The sequence below is a fragment of the Lineus longissimus genome, chromosome 8 (genome assembly GCF_910592395.1).
Source record: "Lineus longissimus chromosome 8, tnLinLong1.2, whole genome shotgun sequence".
Taxonomy (NCBI): Eukaryota; Metazoa; Nemertea; class Pilidiophora; order Heteronemertea; family Lineidae; genus Lineus; species Lineus longissimus.
The window spans coordinates 12417127-12438486 of record NC_088315.1 but is presented as its reverse complement, the minus strand read 5'-3'; the positions used below and the strand labels follow the sequence as shown (position 1 = coordinate 12438486).

The 21360-nt window shown below is 40.7% G+C and overlaps 1 protein-coding gene across 3 annotated transcripts in view; it reads right to left on the bottom strand.

The window, feature by feature from the left end:
* LOC135492178 (scoloptoxin SSD14-like) overlaps nucleotides 1–19662 on the bottom strand; it is a 309652-nt gene extending 289990 nt beyond the window's left edge. For 2 of the 3 annotated variants that reach the window (XM_064778427.1, XM_064778429.1), the window contains exon 1: nucleotides 19469–19662. The gene's annotated coding sequence lies outside the window, so the exon portion shown is untranslated. The remainder of the gene's footprint in view (nucleotides 1–19468) is intronic. The other variant, XM_064778428.1, reaches the window with a different exon arrangement.
* Between the last annotated feature and the right edge of the window lie 1698 nt (nucleotides 19663–21360).

Here is a 21360-nt window from a genome sequence, read left to right as displayed (position 1 = left end):
GGAGTCAACCTCACTCTAAAAGATGTTGATCGAGCACACCCAACTGGCAAAGACAAATTAGGCTTGCTAGTTAGATTCACTAATTATTCTGCTCGCTTCAATGTTTATTCAAACCGTAAAAAACTAAAAACAGTGAATCCAAATGTGTTCATCAACGAGGATCTGACCTCCAGAAGACTACTGCTACTAAAAAGACTTATAGATCTCAGGAAAGCCAAGGTTATTTCTAACGCGTGGTCCAACGATGGGCAACTGTTTGCTTATGTAAATGGGCAAAAGATTCTGATCAAAAACTCTGATGACATTGACCGTCTTAATCATAAGTAAATTTGATAAATCTACTACCTCAGTCCACCGACTTTACAATATTCAGCTATCCATGTCTCATTAACTTTACCCATAAACTTCGTGCTCAGTGCATCTTTGTTGTTAGTAACTTCTTCATGCACGCTCATATGGTACATTTTGTACATCATGCCCATGCTCACGACTCCATCCATTTCAAAGTATATATACATACTTTTGAGACTTTCCCTCAGCTCATTGGGTGGTTTTTTTGGGCCCTCTTATGTACATGAGTATTGAAATCATACATTCATGTATTTACGAATGGAGTGTAATGCTTACAGCTCAATTTAATGTAGTCATGTTAAGGTCCACTGGGTTTGTTTTTTTTATCCACCCACCATGGTGCCATTCATCCTGTCTACTACTGTGACCAGATGTGCTTTGTCTACTTGTATTCTTTCAGTACTTTGTCTACTGATACTTGTATTCGTTGTTCAGTTTGCACCACTGTTTTTTGTTAATGCTGATTCCAGTCAACTTGTCAACATGCATAATCATTGTTCACCAGCTGTGGTTTACAACGATAACCCTTCCCTCCATATTCCTGGCCCTTTTTACCAATCGCTACATAATATCCAATTAGTGTTTGACCATGGGTAATTCGCTCTGTGAATATAGAGCCAGAATAGATCTATTCAGGTGTTGTTCAAACTGTAAAACTGTAAACAAACTGTTTAGTCCTTGTGCTCGTGTTTTCCTTCTAAGTATTCTACTGACAAATTATAACGTTCGGATGTGTTTCCTCCTGCGCTTATTATTATTAGCTTGGGACATTGAGTCGAACCCAGGGCCTGCCACTGATGACCCTTTAATCCTAACCCATGTCAACATTCGAAGTCTGACAAGTGGTCGGAAACTCGACGAGTTACAGATCAGGGGCCTGTTTCATAAAACTTTTTAAAGGAGTTCCTTTAAGGAACCATAAAGGAAGGAGTTATTTAAAATTTAAAGGAACAAAATCAGAGCGTTTCACAAACTGGCTTGAAGGTACCTTAAGCCTGCCCTTCCTTTAGCAGGTGAATCTACGGTTCACCCACCAAGCGCCCATTAAAATTTACTCGAACGCTTAGTCGGAATTCAATTGAAATGCGGTAATATCTGCTCAGAGGCACTCTGCCGGTTCGTTATGTGATGTAATTATGTTGGATATAGGCCCTTCGTGCAGCGTGTTTGACAAGCATTTTGGCAAATGACAACCAAGCGTGGGCGAGCAAAGAATTGGACGGACGATGAGGTCGGTATCTTGCTTGACTTTTACGGCGAGCACTACGGCGTCCTCACTTCGCAATTTTGCTCGACGGTAACTTTGGAGAAGAAGAAAAAGCTATATGAGGTAAGGGCTTCATCAATATCCCCATTTTTGGCGCACCGTATGCACAATGTATCATGGACCACCGCGTTCAGGTTTCATTTCTTTCATACTGGAGGCACATACAATGTATTCATTCCAAATGTAATTCCCCATCTTTTATATAGGGAAACGCCTTTTTTTCCCCGGCGCAGTCAGGTTCGTGTACGCGAGCATCCCATGGTTGTACCCCCCCCCCCCCCTTTGAATGGTTGTGTTTCACATAGGCCTATGTAGTTAAATCCCAGCAGGGATGGTTATCCAGCAATCACATTACATCTTTTCAGGATCTACTGACCCGCATAAACTCCGAAGGCAATAACCGTGATATCGAGATAAAGCAGAAATGGAGCAACGAACTTGTACGGGTGAAGAAGATGTTGACGAAGGCGCTATCGAAAGCAAAGGAGGCAATAAACAAAACAGGGGGTGGGACACGTGAAGTTGAGTTGGAGGAACTAACAGCGAACTTCTCGGAGAAGGACAAGAAGGTTGCACTGATACTTCCACCTGAGAGTTATTCTGGTAAGTTTCGGAAAACATATTGAACGCCCCCCCCCCCCCGGCCAGAAGCAGGCGTTTGTATGAAGATATTGTAGCACTTCCGCCATGGCAAAGAAGATGAAACCTTCTCTACCCTGACATTGTTGAGAAGGAACATATGAAATAGATTTCGTGTTGTTATGGATGCTTCATTGGGACCAAGAAGAGGCCTTGGGTGGGCAAGGTGTGCTTGTTTCTCCTATAATGGCGACCATGCCTGAGGAAAAGTAGTTTATCCTGGCCACAAATGAGGGGCCTTTTGGTCTCAACGAAGATTCCAAATTGTGAAAAGGTCCCTCGTGTGCGGCCCAGCATAGATGCGGCAGAGGCATGGTGAGATGACGCCATGACGTTGCGTCACAATAAGTAAACATTAAATGAATAAAAAATGATCACTAAAATGCTATTATCATAGAATATTTTATTACACAACAATACTGTATGGACATTTCTTTAACTTCTTTTAGGAATTGAAGACAGTCTGGAAGACAAAATCCAGTTTGGACCCTCCCAAAACAAGAGGTTTTGTGTGCCAGAAGACAAGGGAACTGAGGATGAAGAAACGGCGGCTACAGTATCAGCACCACCGAAGTCCAAAGGCAAAGCGAAACTCTCCTAATCAGACTTCAAAGAAGCCTGCGACCACAGTTGAACCCGATGACCCAATCTTACGCATTGAGGAGGAGCGACTGAGCATCGAAAAACAAAGACTTGAAATTGAAAAAGAAAGACTTTCGATCGAGAAGCAAAGGTTCGAATGCGAGCAGCAGCGTCTTGCATTAGAGTTGTCAAATAGTTCGTATCTGGTACCGCAAAGTCAGTACGTCATGCCCTCTACAAGCTCTCAGTACATTGTGAATCAGGAGACAGGTGGTTCATGTATTCAAATGAATTGAATATTGAGTTAACAGAGTTCATTAAATTTTATTGTCATAATCAAGAGTTTTCCTTCTAATCACTCAAGGACCATCTCAAAATAAATGTGAAGCCAAAATCTATTATTTTTAGTTTGGGGGAGGGGGTCACTGCTCCAAAGGGCCAAATTCAGTTGTTTTGATAAATTTGTGGCTTCACCACACAAGTCACCTTTTCTATGTTAAAGCCATAGGACTCCCACTTTTGTACTTTCAAAGGGGGGGGGGGGTCATTGATAAATAAACGAATATTTTTGGCTTTACTTTTACTTTGAGATGGTCCCTTATCCCCATGAATCAGTCTATAATGTTGCAACCAATTCCTCTCTTATTTGGTTTCCGTTCATGTCATTGTACCTTGGAGGAAACTCGTCATCCCCAGCATCACTATCAGAGGTATCATCCTCTGTACTATCCGGATCATGTAAGACTGGCAACTTGTATCTGACGGAAACATTGTGAAGAGCACAGCAAGACTGAATTACCATAGATGCTTTTGCAGGAGTGTAATGTAGCTCCTTCCTGAGGCATCTGAAGCGTTGCTTCAACAATCCATTGCAACGCTCAATGATGCTCCTAGCTTTACATTGCCTCCGTTGATAATGTTTTTCCTGTCGTGTTTGAGCATTACCAAGAGGTGTCATAATCCATCTCTTGGAAGGATACCCAGAATCTCCCAATTGCCAACCATTTGGTGGATTTCTCTCGAATTCTCGGCCTAGTGCTGAACTGTGAAGGACGTAGGAATCGTGTGTTCCACCAGGAAAACGGGCTACACAGTTATTTATTATCATGTCCCAGTCACACACAAGCATCGCATTGATGCTGTGAAACCCCTTTCGATTCACGTATATATTTTCGTTGATGCTTGGTTTGCTGATGCGGACGTGGGTCCCATCAATCGACCCAATCACGCGGGGAAACTCCGTTTTTTCGAAAAACTTCGCCTTCACATGCTGTAGATTGTTCGGGAAGTACACGTGTTGATCGATACGAGCCGCCAAAGCAGAGGAAACTGCATTTATGCATCGTGAAGCGCTTGACACACTAATGTGATGATTGTCCCCAACACTCGACTGGTTATTGCCACTGGCAAAAAACGCAACGCAGTGCATACTTGCATTGACACAGTAAGGGCGTGGTTCCTCTCTTTCGGATGCTGAAGCTCCGCCGAAAGCTCTCTACAAAAATCGATTCAAATGTTTTTTGGAAATCTGTATCGTTTCATAAATAAATCCTCCCGCATCGAATCATTTGGGTCAAATCGATCACGGAATATCCTCTCTCGCCGAATAGCGCGTCTCTCACGCTCTCGTATTAAGCGCAGCATGATGGCACGTCCACTCTGCTCGACGACCGAAGGCAGAAAGAACTCGTAAAGGAAGCTTGAAGGAGCCCCGAACGTCCTTCAGATTAAAAGGAACTCTGTTAACTAAAGGAAGGTTAATGGCACTACCTGAAACACTCGTTAAAGCCACCATTAACCTAGATAGTTAATGGAAGCTTTATGAAACGGCTAGGTCCTTTGAGGAACGTCGTTAACGTGCCTTTAGGCCTAAAGGAATTCCATTAAGCTTCATGAAACAGGTCCAATAGTGCGTTAGTAGCCGTCACTGAAACCTGGTTGGATGATTCTATTGATAACTCTATTATTGACATTCCTAATTTCAATGTTATCCGTAAGGACAGAGATAGAGAAGGAGGAGGTATAGCCTTATATGTCAGACAAGACATGGCCTTCAAGCATTGTACTGAATTTGAAACACACTTGTTTGAGGTTCTCTGGATGTGTATTTTTACACCTAAAGGGTGTTTTATGTTAGGCACATTTTATGCACCACCGGATATGCCAGCTGCACTGGCTGATGATTTCATTGACTATCTCGTGACAACTGTTGATGCTGTTAATATCAATAATCCTATTTGTATAATATTAACTGGCGCCTTTAATGCCAAATCTTCATCGTGGTATCCCCTTCAAAGAAATAATCCGTTAGGGATTCGATTGTACGATTATGTTATTAGAAGTGGTATGGTCCAATTTATTAAGGAGCCAACCAGAGTGACTGTTGATTCTGCAAGCCTTATTGATCTAATTATCACTGACACGCCTGGTATTGTGAGTGATGTCTGGGCAAGCCCACCTATTTTGCGGTGCGATCACAATATGATTAGTGCTAGTCTTCAATTAACCTGTCAAAGAAAAAGATACGTTAAGCAATTTTATAATTTGGAAAGAACAAATATTGATACCTTACAACTAGCCCTAGCGGCATTTGATTGGAGAACTTGTCTCTCTGGTCCAACTGCACAGGAAAATGTAGATAAGTGGGTGGACAATCTTCTACGTATAATCAAGGAAAATACCCAACTGACCACGATCACTGTTAAGAAAAGGGACAAATCATGGTTTAAAAACTCAATCAGACATGTTATCAATGTTAAACACAGATTATTTCGTCGTGCCAAAACGCTTAAGACTGCAGCAGCCTGGGCTACCCACAAGCAAGCCACAATAGATTGTGAGAAAGCAATTTCTCAGGCCAAAAGCAGTTATTACCAATCATTAGTCGATAATCTGTCAGATGCTACAGTAGCATCCCAAAAGTGGGTGTCAGTAATAGGAGACCTGACTAATAAGAAATCAAATGATGGTATTGTCTTTCTTAAAGACGATAATGGTAAGAAGATCTTTGACGACCACGGAAAATGCTCGCTGTTAAATAGCTTCTTTGTTGAACAGAGCCGTTTGGACGCCGACATGGTAAAAACGCCACCAGTAACCTTACTTACAGATGCTACTTTAGATACTATGTCATTCACCCCAGCTGATATTGAGACGGTCTTAAAGGGGTTGAATGTCTCCAAAGCAACTGGCCCAGATCTCATTGGCAATCTGTTTTTAAAGCGTGTATTCCGAAACTTTTCAAAGGAATGGTGTGATGTATTTAACTATGCTATTTTGCATGGTGTTTACCCGGTGCACTGAAAGGTGTCAAACGTTATTCCAGTTTTCAAGAAGGGATGTAAAAACAACCCAAAAAACTATAGACCCATCTCCCTGCTCTGTTGTATTTCAAAGGTGTTTGAGCGACTGGTTGCAAATAAGCTAATGCACTACATAACTAGTAATGGCCTCATCTCTTCTAGGCAACCAGGCTTTATGCCAAACGACTCCACATGTAACCAGCTCATCCAAATCACAAATGACATTCTACAGGCTTACGATAAGGGGCAGGAAACATAAGCAATTTTCATGGATATTAGCAAGGCTAGTATGGAACCGAGGTCTTCTTGTGAAATTGGAAAACAATGGCATAAAGGGTAGTCTTTTAGATTGGTTCAGGTCTTATTTAAATGGTCGAACACAGTGTGTCATATTAAATGGTGCAAAATCAAGTTATTCCTTCATTCATGCTGGGGTTCCCCAAGGTTCGGTTCTAGGACCCATACTTTTTTGCTATGTATCAATGACATTACTGAAGATCAGATCTGCACCAGCAACCTTTTTGCGGATGATGCATCGCTAATGGAAAGTAACGATGACATCATAACCACAATAGATAGAATATCAGAAGATCTTGTCCGTATAGAGAGATGGTCAATCAAATGGCTTATCACATTTAATCTAACTAAAACAGTCTTCATGCTTTTTTCTCTCAAGGTAAATGCATCGGTAATACCTCCTTTCATGTTTTGTGGTAATTTTATCCAAGCTGTTGATTTACATACCCATCTAGGTATGACTTTTACCCGAAACCTTAACTGTTAAAGTTAAAGTTTAAAGTTTAGGGTTTATAGTCTGATATCAACTACGATATAGATTGTCATCCGACTTTACACTTTAACCCCAGTTTGTCCTGAAACCTTTCAGTAGACCTCAGATGAGCTGCTCCACCAGCGCTACAATCTGAGCATTTCTGACCGGTACCCATTTATACACCTGGGTGCAGAGAGGCAAGTAAGACAGAGAGACCAGCCTACAGTCTCACGCCGACAGTGGGGATCGAACCCGGGACCTCTTGACCGCTGGTCGAGAGTCCAAGCCACTACACCACAGCGGCTCCTAGGAGTCCTCATATTGACAACATCCTAAGCAGATCCTACCAAAGATTAAACATTCTAAGAATTTTATCTAGATCCGTTCCACGCCAAACATTGGTTGTATTGTATTTTACAATGATGAGGTCAATCTTAGATTATGGATGTCAGGTGTATTGCGCCTTATCTGTGGCCAATACTAACAAGCTTGAGCAACTTCAATACAAAGCAGCTCTGATTATAACTGGTGCTATTCAGGGTTCAAGTTATTCAAAACTCTTGGAGGAGCTCGGCTGGTCCACCTTAAAAGCCAGTCGAGCTTATTTTCAGGCAAGCTTAAGTTACAAAATTATCCATGGAACTAGTCCACTCTACCTACAAAATTTACTTCTGGGCACAAGTCCAGGCCAACACTTTCAAATGAACCTTCGCAACGCAGATCACATCCCAGTCCCTCGATGTAGATTGAAACTGGTTGAATCGAGCTTTACAATATCTAGTATAGCATTATGGAATTCTCTCCCACGTCCTCTCAGGACCAGTACATCGATTGACTCTTTTAAATGCAACTATAAAAGCTTTACTTCCCTCAAACTCGGCGTGATTTTGGGGTAGGACTGCGAAGGTGTTCTCAGCTATTGTGTAGATTTCGTATTAATTTTACAACACTCAATGACGACCTCGGGAGACGAAATATACTCCAAAGTAAACGTTGTGCTTGCCAATTGGCCAACGAAACCTACACTCACTATTTCCTAGACTGTCCTCGCTATGCGGAATCCAGGAATTTATTACTAACAAATCTAGCTATCACATTAGAGGGTTCAACAATCCGTCTCCCGAGGTTGTCAAAAAGAGAAACTGTAAATTTGTTAATCTATGGCATTCAAGATATCCCCAATTTGAGCACATCTATATTTACTCTTGTACACAATTTTTTTATTCAAACAAAGCGTTTCACCTTCTAACCTTACGAATATATGTATTATAATATAATAATAATAATAATACGAGTCTTATTTAGCGCAGTATCCAACCATTAACTGGCCGCTCAAAGCGCTTGATAGGCCTCTTTAAAAAGCAAATGTTTAAGTTGTCCCTTGAAAGATAACAGAGAGCTGCAGTTCCTAACAGTTGAAGGAAGTTTGTTCCACAGCTGAGGGGCTCCAATTGAAAATGCTCTACCACCGACTGACATGACATTGGCCTTTGGGATAGACAGAAGAACGGCCGATGAAGAGCGCAGAGTTCGAGAAACGGTATGAACGGTGAGAAGTTCTGAAAGGTATTGGGGAGCAAGTTGGTGAAGACACTTGTAAGAAAGAAGGAGAACCTTGTAGTTGATGCGCTGTTGCACAGGAAGCCTATGGCAAGCGGAGTGTCCAGTTATTAAATAAACCTAGATTTATTTTAAAAAAACTGGTTTTTTACCTAATAAACTAAGTTTATTTGGAAAAAATATAGGTTTTTTTAAAACAACCTTGTCTATTAGCTAATAAACCGAGTTTCTTTAATAAAACCAAGTTTTTTTTACTTTCTTTCCTAATAAAGTAGGTTTTTTAACAGAAACTAACATTTTATGCTAAAAAACCTGGTTTATCACCTAAAAAACTTGGTTTTTACCACATAATCGTATAAAATGTAAGTTTCTGTACAGAAATGTTCATTTATTCAATAAAACAAGGTTTATTACCAAAACAACCTAGTTTATTTAAAAAAACTAAGTTTATTACTAATAAACCTAGTTTTAAAAAAAAAACTGGTTTATTAGAAAACTTACATTTTTAAACCTCGATCCTACCTACATTGAGTTATCTGGGATGAGGTTAGGGCCTCACTAACTAGCTTACAGAGTGCAGTGCAGTGCAGCATTAGTACCACGTGGTGCCGAGGTTGCCCATCCTCGTCCCGATAACATCGCAGATTTGTGTACATGGGGCGAGGTAGAAAATACAAGTTTCTCGATAGAAAGTAGGTTTTTGCACGCCGTTTGTCCAGTTATTCAAAACGACCTACATTTTTACAACAAAACCAGGTTTTATTGCAAAAAACTAAGTTGTTTTGTATAAAACCAAGTTTTTTACGTAAAAAGGTAGGTTTATTGGCCATTTGTCCAGTTATTGTTAATAAACCAAGATTCTTTGCTATAAAACTAAGTTTATTACCACTGGATGAAAAACTTATATTTTAGGGAATAAAACCAAGTTTATTTGTTAAACCTGACGTTTGTGGATAGAAACAAGGTTTATTAGGTAAAAAACTTGGTTTTATTAAAGAAACTCGGTTTATTAGCTAATAAACAAGGTTGTTTTAAAAAAAACTATATTTTTTCCAAATAGACTTAGTTTATTAGGTAAAAAACCAGGTTTTTTTGAATAAATCTAGGTTTTTTTAATTACTGGACACTCCGCTTGCCATAGAAGCCAATGTAGAGACCTGAGTACTGGGGAAATGGCAGATCGTTTCTTGGTCTTGGTAATTATTCTTGACTGTATACCCACAGCTACTTACGCCGGCGCTACTTACTTTGTATTATTGGTATAATTGAATCAGCAACTTTTGTATTTCTTGTTCATCTGCACCGTCCATCGTTTGTTATTATATATATGTAATAGTGTGCGAGGGCAGCCATAATGTGTATAAATATACACGCGGCGCCCTCTGAATAAACTCAATAAATAAAAAAAAATAAAAAGGGACGATATAAAATACACCTGATGACATAACTGAATAAATTTCAGTTGGTTCCAAATAATTGATTAAATCGTTACCCTAAATCATTCTGAAATGTACTTTCTTGAATTACAATTACCAGTAATTGAATTGGCCAAAAAATATCATTGATCTATTTATCAGTTTCATTATTGTAGTTGATAAAGCTTGAAATCAGTGAAACCTTGGAACCAGTGATAAACCTTGGAATCAGTCCTAAAAATGCATAAAAACATGAAATAATGCCATTGGAATCTAAGGTGGTTACGATCCAATATTTGGAGGTTATTTTTACATGATCAGATCGGAATTTGACGGTAGTTTAGAAATCAGTCGCATATCCGATTCAACAATCTATATTTTAGAACAACCCAGTCATACCTCGCCTCCAGTGTACATTACTGATCTCCCAAATATGGGCATGCACGTCACGACACGCCCACCACACACCCATGATATGGACCAATCAGCGCTCCGCTTACTACGCCACCACACGGGGCCTAAGTGAGCTACAGAGCGGTGTGATCATACAGGGTGATACAAATAAGATTGACTACATCACGCGGCTGGCACTTATCCGTACATCATCTTAAACATGACAAGAAACGTGGATGAAGGTTTATTACCGAAGGTTTTAGCCGGGTTTGGAGATGAAAAATGTGAACAAATTCCTTCGCTGTGAGCGATTTCGAGGGATGTAGATATCTTTTCGTGATGTCACCAGTTCTAAGCGGACATATTTTTTAGTGATTCCCGTGTGCATGTTTGTCCTATCTGGTGGAGACAGGGGTGGAAAAACTCAACAAGTCGGGAGTCGATTTCTTATACTTTTTAACACCATAACATGGGGTTTTCTGAAATAGTACAAACATGTGTCACAATCAGAAACAGTACATCATAACCATACTTGTAGTATACAAATGTCCTCAAATTTGTCTTCCCTGCAACATGGTCTTACACAGAGACCTAAAACCTACAACTTACTGTCACACAGATCATTGAAAACAGTCCTAAATATTCTCACAAACTTTGTACATGACAGAATGATATTGGTACTGTAAAATCGCTGGGAGACGTTGCTCCTGTACACAGAGTGCATTCTCAATGCATAAATGTACGCACGCACGAGGCGCGCACTCATTGAAACTTCTGGCGAAGCATTCAAGACATCGGACAATCAAACCTCGATTTTGATGTACACCTTTAAAGGCCATATATCAAGGTTTTTTGCCATTTTCTGCTGTAAGACGATTTCAAAAGTGTACCTAACACTTTATACAATACCGAAAACCAAATGCAATTAGCTCCATCCATTTTGAAGATATAGCCAATTATGTGTTTGACAACTTGATTACCTAATCAGGCTAGCAACTGGCTTGTTAGAACCAGGCGGCGGGTTCAGCAAAAGTTGTGATGTAGATCAGGTTTATCTGTACATGTCATGCAATCATAAAAGCAGGAGGGCCTTAATTAATTATGCACACCTGGAAGTAATGTGTTTCATTCACTATGGTGTATTGTGTGGCTCCGAATTGTGTCAAGGATAGCACAAAGAACAATCGAATGACGGATGGGACCCATTTTCATGAATTTCCAAAGCCAGTTGAACGAGAGAGGAGGAAGCTGTGGATTCGGAAGTGCAAACGTTTGGAGTGTTGGAAGCCTGGGCCTTCGGCCAAACTTTGCAGTGATCACTTTATCGATACGGATTATCACATGAAGCCGGATATCTGCATCCAACTGAATATTAAATGCCACTTGTTAAAAACAGCTGTTCCAACCATGTCAATTGCATTTAATGCCCGAGGCTGCTGAGGTCGGTTGTTATACATAATGTGTAGGCCCTATTGGGGCCTGTGATACCGCATAGTGTCTTCTTGTGTTCAAGCCATAGCAAGGTGACAGCGACACAGGTCAGTGTCAGTGACAGCCACTGTCAATGACAGATTATTGTCATCTGACATATAGGCCATCTAACGTTGCACGGCATTATATCGTCACGTCAAGATGATTGTGCATAATACCGTCACTTTTCAATAGTAGTTCAGCGTCATGACATAACTGGCGATACAACACAGACGAGGCGAAACAATATTGTGCAACATTAGTCTGTTCAAAAATCATACATGTTATGCATCTGCAACCGTCTATCAATGTCTTCTTTGCTATATCGGCAGGTCTGCCATGCAAATTGATTAACCACAAATTCTAATCACTTTCGTCCGAATGATCACTCTCATTATGATCTAGTGATATTAATGGCTCGAACATGTACGGCTCAACGTTTAAATATCCTTCTGTATCGACCAAAACATCCTCAAATTCACTGCTCTCACTCTCTGAACTGTATACGGAAGCCATCTTGCTGACATACTGTGAGGACCGAGAAATCAATGATTTTAGAAACTACTGTGAGGGGGGGGGGGGGGGCATGAATAAAAAAACAACTCCCTAATGAGACCTGAAGCGAATGTTACGTCATTGCAACTCACGGACGCGGGGTTGTCTCAGCGCGCGCGCGCAAGTAAGTTAGCGAGGGAACATGTCAAAAGTTGACGATAGGCAAATGACGCTGGGAAAATAGGCGCAATATTCAAAACACTATCTACCAAGCTTAATCAGAGCATTATATATAGAAAATGATATATACAAAATGATTCTTCTAAGAAAAACGTTTTATTTTAGTATATGGAATACAAAACAATCACAAAACCTTTCTTTTGCTTTCATTGAAAAGAAATCATTAGATATTTGCAACTGCGGCCCGTCATGAATATAAGTTTATCTTTTAACGACGACAATGCATTTCAAATGCATTCCATGATGACGTCATCCTCCATAAAAAGGTGGTTTCTGGAACTACTGGCAAATTGCTATCAATAAAGTCAGTTGGGACGAGATTGGCAGTTGGAAGGGTATAAATCGTGGAAGGAACGCACCCGATTTCACGCGGTACTTGCACAGTGATTCCACGGTGTAGTACTGACTATTCCAAGGTTTATCACTGGTTCCAAGGTTTCGCTGATTCCAAGCTTTATCAACTACCGTTTCACTAATATGTAAAGTCAAGGACTTAGTGAGCCCCCCCTTTAGGTCGGGGGAGCTCCCCCGAACCCCCCTACGAGCATATGTTAAGTGCAAGCTCTAACAACTACAGCTGTTACAATGGGGGGACACCCCCCAAACCCCCCTCCGTCGACATAGGTTTTTACCAGTGCGTTGGGGGGAAGCTCCCCCCAAACCCCCCCGGTGGACAGTCAACTAGCCCTTCTGTGTCATACTGCTGGAGGGGGGGGTGCGATGGGACCATCCATATAGTTCCTTCCGACACATTTTTGTTTTGGTAATGTAATACATTGTGATTGTCCTTATTCACGGGAATCGGGCGTTTCCAGTGATATACGACACTTAAATGGATTGTCCTCATGCATTCACTTTGGAAACGCATTTTAAAATAGATGTCACGTCCTGTTAATGGGGCACGTCATCATCGCGTACATTTGGGAAAAACTCCCTAACGAGACTGGAGCAGACGGCTGAAAGTAGTTTATTTATTGGCCGCTAGGGTACAGAATGTACGTCGCTCACCCGAAATTTTCACGCAACTATAGCTAAATAGAGCTAGTTCTAGTTTGTGATTCATTTTGATACTTCAGATTTGGGCAGTAGACCAATATAACTTAGTCGTCAGTGTGGTTTTAAGCTGGAAAAACGTATTTATTTTTCTTAAAGTGCCTTTTTTGGACGGGTGTGTGCGATTGTTTTGTTTTTATGTCACGTGACCTCGACCATGTCGACACAAAATTGAAATAAACCACCCTTTTCTGTCATTATTTAGGACGGATATTTCTCTAATAAAAATATTAATATAATTGGCCAATTTCTTAGGCATATGATGTAGCGAATTCCCATGAAGATTTAAATTTAATTTAACTTAATTTCAACCAATGGGATAGCAACCACCACCGGAAGATCGCGGAGAAATCGGTAAACTCAACGGAGTTAATTCAGAAAAATACCAAAAAAAATTGTTTGTAGGATATACAATTGTTACTCTCTTTATTTCTAATCATTCACTATATACTCCCACACACACGTGTATCTTAAGAGCCCCTCCTAAGAGGGGGGCTTATTATCACTCTAGAAGGAATATAATTAAGAAGTTCGTATAATTAAACTAGAACCAGCTTAGCGTTTCCCACAACATCAGGATGATTTCTTTTCCTTTGCTATTTTCAATTCTTTGCAGTCTATGCCCACAAATTACATCTTGTTCTAAGTTTGTTTGTATTTGGTTGATAATAACTCGGTGCTTGCATGTCTATTCTAAAAAGGATCCATAGCTGTCTGTGCCTTGCTATCCTTAATCTCAGACAGGACTCAAAGCAGAAGGTCATTTTGATACAGAGTTCACCACTCAGTATCAAATTTCAAATTTCTGTCGCACTGAAATTTTTCATCTATCGGTTGCTTCAGTTGAAACTAGAGGGTAATAATTTTACGTCAAAATATCGTGGTAGACAGTTACATGTTTATAATCAATACGCTGCTTACAGCCATAGCGCCAGGGTAGTCTTAACCACTCGATTTTATATCGAGGAATCATTCTATCAAGCTGTAGCATTTTACCAACAATAGTTCATTCATTTTCCTACATCCAGATCCGCTAATTACGGTACAAGCACAAAATCAGATTTTTATGCATTCTCAAAATGGTACACCTTAGATTCGAAGGGCTACAAAAGTTAATGGAATGACACGATAAAAACGCTTTATGAAAGTATTCAATGACGTGGCATTACGTGGACTTAAATCCTTCCATTAAAGTACCATAATGGAACCTCATTAAAAATCTTTATGATATAGGCGCCGGTTCTTTTACTGATAAAAGGGCAGCCTTAAATGGAAGGTTGGGGTTCCTTTCGCCGACCCAAATAACAGATTTTCGATGCGAGGGTCAGCATCAGCACGTGGAAACTATCGTGGACGCCTGAGAAACCTTTCACATATTATTATAACAGCAGTTGTACGGCTAAAAGACGTAAAAAGCGGCCATCTGAGTCTGGATCGCGCTGTAAGTCCATAATGAGATCTCGGTGACCCGTTTAAATGTTTCGCCAGCTTCGCTATTTTGCCGCTACGTGGCGCGTTGGGTCCTTGCGTCCAGATCCGCTAATTACGGTACAAGTACAAAATCCCAACCCGCGTTTGAACAGATTTTTATGCATTCTCATAATGGTACACCTTAGATTCGAAAGGCTGCTAAAATTAATGGAATAACACGATAAAAACGCTATGTGAAAGTATTTAATGACATGGCATTACCGTAGACTTAAATTCCTTCCATTAAAGTACCATAATGGAACCTCACTAAAAATCATTATGATATAGGCGCCAGTCTTGAAACAAACCATCAGATCTACACGTTACACAAAAACCTAAAGTCCAATTTGCAAATATGCTAGTTTGAGTTCCCCTGAGTTCCAACAAATGTCGAAATTGAAGAGATGTAAATATCTGTCATAGTTCTAATGTCAGTTTGCTAATATGAAAACGAGGCATCGGGTGGAGGTTTTCCAGCTTCCATCATGAATTTGAACTGTTCGCTGGTAATAAGAATGCTGCCTGACAGGAGAGAAAACCCAAAGACCATGAGCATCAGGAAAAGTAGTTTTTCATAGTATTTTCAGGGTGTGTCGTAATCTATGCTTCGTGACGTTAAACCTACGCCATGGTTATTGCTTTCTGATAGCCTTTTAAAATTGTTCTTGGACAATCTGCATTATCAACTACACTTGATAAACTCGAGAAACATTGACTCTGAACAAATATTTCGTCAACCAGTTTTGGGTCACAATGTTGCCATCAAGTGCCATGATTAGAAATAAGAAAGTACTAGCAAATTTTACCCCGTGTGAATGTCGGGAAGGGGTGTTGTTGAGGTGGGTTGCAGATTGCCTGTTTGAAAGGTCAATGGACACATTTTCCATTTGCCTTGATCTAGGTAGTTTTTTGGAACGGTAAACATTATAAATTCCCCGGCCCTCCTGGAAGTTACATTGGACAGGAGTACTGCCCCTTATTGGTAATGACAAATATTTTGTAATCGCAGGGATTGCCCATTGTGCGGCATTAGTTTTTTGTTGTGACAGGTCGTGAAAACCGAACCCCCATAAGTTGCCGAAACTATTGATGTTATTCAAGTAGAATTTGACATCGCCAAAAGTTAGGCCAGAAAAATCTGTGGCATGTCTGGCCAAAACATTACGGGCAACGCTAGATGCTACACAATGATACACTACAGGCATAGTCAATGTCGGTCAGTTGTGCCGCTGCCAACAACACAACTGTCAACTGAACTGTAGTAGGGTCCATGTTGGTGAACATGACAGCCCAAATTGGAATGGGAACACATCGGTTTGGAGGTTGCTGCACAGGTATAAGCATCTAGAAAAAGAAATCGTATTTTCCATTTTTAAATCATTCATAAAGTTTTCGGGCAAAAAATTGCTCAATTGATTAGAAATTCCAATGTCAGTGTACAAAACAATGCAAATGGGCAGATCTTCCCAAATGCACGTGGGCGGATCTCACGGGACATCCCTGACCATTTAGGAATCACCACGGGTCTTTGATTAAAGCGACAGAAAATTCGAAAATTGTTTTATAAAACGCGTTTAATTTAATTCTAATTTATCAATGTGTTGAAAGTATGACCAGAAACTGGAGGAACCAGGCATATTTCTGAGTGCGGATATATTGCCAGTCATTTGTCACCATTCTATTCAGCCCAAATACACAATTGAAGAAATAGACAGTTTGATATACCATCATAATTTATTTAAATTGCGTTTGTACAATTAAATATAAATGTACAATGCAAATATACCATTGCAAACTCAGCAACTCCGAAATTCTTTTCGGTTTTTACCTCGCAATATCAATACATGCTTGAATCACACATGTCATGCTGCCAAATACGGCAAAATCACTATTAAACATACTTTAAGTTATAAAAAGTATTTGATTTTACCTTCAATCATAGGTTTTGGCACTTTTGTGCCGAATTTTTAAGTTTTAAAAAATGACTGGTGACCGGGGACTAGTGACTGGCGCAATATCCACACTTCATATTTCTAGGCGAGTTCATGTCGACGCGTGAGAGATTTCAGCACACAAACATCACCTCATTCCTTAAATAATATATTAGGATTTAACTAGGTTCATTTTAAGACTAACTTACCTCAACATTTAAGGCAGCAGTCAATCAGAATCCTGTGCCCCCCCCCCCCTCCGGTCAGGCATTCGACACCAATTCGCCGCTAAGATAGATTTGGGTGGGTCAGGATTCAACAGTTTTTCAACTAAGGATTTCATGTAATTCGACAGAAATTCACTTCTGCTGCAAGGGCTACATGGTCACAATTCGACCCTTATTCACCGGAAAGAGTATTTTTGGCAGAAATTCATTTGTATAAAAGCTAATTTAAAAAACGCAATAAACCTGACACTTCATGAAAAAATACTTTCTGTCATTTCCTTGATTTCCAATGGAATTCCAATGAAATATTTGGACTCATTGCCAGTCAGTCCAGCACAATAATACATGTAGCAGCATATAATTCATTGCACTGCATTGTTATGCTGGCGCCCAGGGCAGGGGCTGACTCAGTATCAAGTATCAAGTATCAAGGGCACTAGGTGGGGGGGGGGGGGGGGGGAGGGTCAGTGGCCTGAGGCAAATATATTATAGGGCCACATTAAAAATTTGGCTCCTTCTCGGCCAAAATATATTTCATGATAAAAAATGACCAGGTTTTCCTGGCAGCTGACCCTCGACCCTCTTACCCCCCCCCCCAGCTTTGCTCTGCCATGGTTAGGGCCTGCTTGAGATCCCAAGCTGTTCCGCCTGAAGTGAAACCTGTAATTGCGCCTTCAGGAAAAGAAGAAAAGTGGCAAGTTTGAAAGACACGAAACGGGTTTCACGCACTGTGACATCCAGGCAGGGAAGTTACCATCTGCAGCCATGCTTTCGAATGCAATTCGACAGGATTACACCGTAAATATGTTCACTGTTCGCCAGGACTTCTCCAGATGAACACCGCCACGTTACACTGGCATTCAACGCGAATTCGTCGTGTGATTTTTTGTTTTTCGACAGGAATTAGACGTAGCGAAGACAAAATCAAACTCAGGATTCGACGCGAATTTGACATCGAATCGGCGTTGAACCCTGACGGGGGGGGGGGGGGGAGGGTTCTGATTGACTGCAGCATAATGCGTACACCATTTTTCATCATGATTCAAACACATCAGATATAATTATTGTTTTTTTTAGCTTTTATGACGTCTCATGTACGTCATTGCGTCAATTGTGCGTCTTGGTTACGTTATAGATTCTTTGGTGCCATCTTCCCATCCACTTGTAATACATTTATGGGGTGTAGCCACTTTTGCCATGCCCGATTTTTGCTAGTTTTGGAAATTAATGTTTAGTAGGGTCCATACAACAACTACCAGCAAAGAAACCGTATGTTGCATTTGTTCCGGGTACACCCATATATTTACTGGACTATTGTCTCACTGCAAATTGCACAGAACAAGACGTTGTATTATTCCATGTAATAATTCTTGGCCCCAGATCGATAAGCCTATGGCTATGTACTTGGAAAAATAAAGATACTTGAGAAAACAAAATATGCATTACGATGTCTTTCGGTAAAATAGAAAATCGTGTATTTACTTTAAACAGGGTGTATCAAAATTTGGAGAAGTTGGCGAAAACAAGTGGTCCGTGAAGCCATCGGATACAGTCACCTCAAGAATTGCATCAAATCCTAGGTTCAAGGCAGATGGTGTAAGTCTGCTACGTTACACCAGCTTTCGACATAATACGACATTTCGTCCTGGCGCGAAATTCATCTGCACATTTGTACATACGGAATTTCTTTCAAGATGGATTTAGCACAATTTCTTCTGGTATATATCCATGAAATTTTCACAGATGAATAAATGATACAAAAACCTTTTGATAGGTGAAAGAAATCCCCATGTCTTCATAAATGACTTGTCTTGTAATACATCGCGTATGTACATATAAAGCATTGTAGGTCCCTGGTAGCGTACCTGGGGACGAAAAAAACGTGACGTAGCCAACAATCACCCCCTGGCTTAAAGGTTCACAAAACCTTAAAAGCTTGATCTCAACCTCGACCACAACAGAGACTGTCCATTACACAATACATCGAAACGTTCACTCTTTTACACAATCCAGACTAGGAGTGGACAGCTGCTTGAATACTACAGATATAACTCCTTTCATTACACGGCATGATAGGGGAGATACATATATTGTCGATCTCGTGAAACTAAATCTGACCTAATGTGACCCTCCTGGCTCTTTATTGTCGATCTCGTGAAACTAAATCTGACTTAATGTGACCCACCTGGCTCTTGTCCGACGCCACCCTTTCAGATAACACTGATGTAATGGAATATTCTGGAGCAAAAAGACTTGGTTAGGCATGTAGTGCATAAGGCCCACAAGAATAATAACACTTACCTTTTTCAAGTTTCCTGCCCTGCTAACTGATAAAAAGAGTTGCTTTAAAAATCCATGCACAAAATCTACACAGATGTACTTCTTAATATGTTCTGTCAAACTGGCATTCACAAACTATGTTCGCAGAAAAGCAGAAAGCAGATTGTGGTTTGATTCTGACCTAAATTTTCCCTGGCCATCAATGCTTTCCGTGCCTTACAAGTAACAATCGATAAAAGGCAGAACGGCATACACATGACTTGATAAACTAACTATGTCACGATGATAATGTTGAAATGTCTAATGTGATCAATGTGAATATCAGATTAAGTTACAAGAAGTCCCCGATACGGGACTCTTAAATCATATAGTACTACATCTTGACCCTCAATTTATTGACATTGCTAAGCTTTACAGACAACGCGCGCGCGGAAAGGGCCATGTAGAATGAGCGGAATGAGCGAAATGAGCGGATTCTGTACAAAATATGATATAATTGTATACAAAATGTACCTTAATGAATTTATTAAGTTTTAATTTGTTCGATACGCCTTAAAGATTATTTGAAAATCGTTTTTTACGTTCGTTAAGCCATGACTCGCAATGAGGGCATGAAAACTGGTCTGGGGACAGTTTAGTTCAGTCGGTGGCCGTGCGCAGCGCTGTATTGCCGTACCTCCTTTCGTCTTCTGAGTTCAGGCATGGCGACGATCATCGCGACAAATACTGGCTTTTACAGGTTATTGAAGCCCAGAATCCGCTCATTCCGCTAATTCTACATGGCCCGCGGAAAGTACAGCATGCATTTGTAAGCAATCTATTTCAAGCACAAGTTGAACGGCTATTACTTACCCATAATGGCATCGCTGTACACACAAAGGTAACAAGTTAGCATGATGCCAATGATCATCGCCATTGCTCGATCAGCGGTCTGATACCTCGCCATCAGTAGCGTTTTTGTGTCTCATTCAAAACCACAGTATTCTTTGCGTTGAAACTTACGCAGTGTCTAGAGAAGATTAAAAGGACAATCCATGTGAAGTTATTTTGAAATCTTGCTCAACTTAACAGCGCAGTGGCCATGGAAAGTGATGTCTGTGTGATCAAAAAACGGGTTCACCATATGCAGCTTTATTTACCGCATAGAGATAGTGTACATTGCATAAAGTGCATCGTGACCCGCAATGTTTTGAGATCGCTAAATCACTCACCCAAACCCTCGACATTTTCTGCCTCAGAAGCTGCTTTTGCAGGCAAGTAGCCTCGAACAAGGGGGATGTTATATATAGTTTAGACACTTCCATGAGGAGCCTCAGCGTTAGGACCCTCCGTCATGTGACCACGTGGAAGGAGGCTGATCTCCAGGTATAAACTGGGTCAAGCGATCAGAAGTGCGCGGACCTCCGTGTTTATAGGTCACGTCTATTGCTGGTCATCCGACTCTTGCCCTGATGTGGCTTCTTGTCTGGGACATTATAGTGAATAAACTTATAACAGTCATGATAAGAGGATATTCTTAGTCCATTCGAATTCTGTTGACGATCCCAACATGACATGGTGGAGAACCGGCTTTATCGTAAATTTTCTCTGATCGGGACTTCGTGAATCCTCTCACACGTGCTCATGTGCTATCTTCCGACTTTAGGATATTCCATCATCCTTCAAAATGCCCTCTACAGCTCTAATGGCAAATATATTCAAGCGGAACATCTTATAACGGACTACTCTCTACTGTAGGACCGATTTTCAACTTCAACAGGCCGCCAGGTTGTATATCACCAATTCCGTCCCGAACTCATCATTTTAGAAACTGGTCGTGCCGATTTCTTGACGCCATATTGAGCGCCTTGCTCGATGGATTGTAAAACGTCACAGCACCACGTGATTGTGAGCGCCGCCTCTGATTGGCTCTA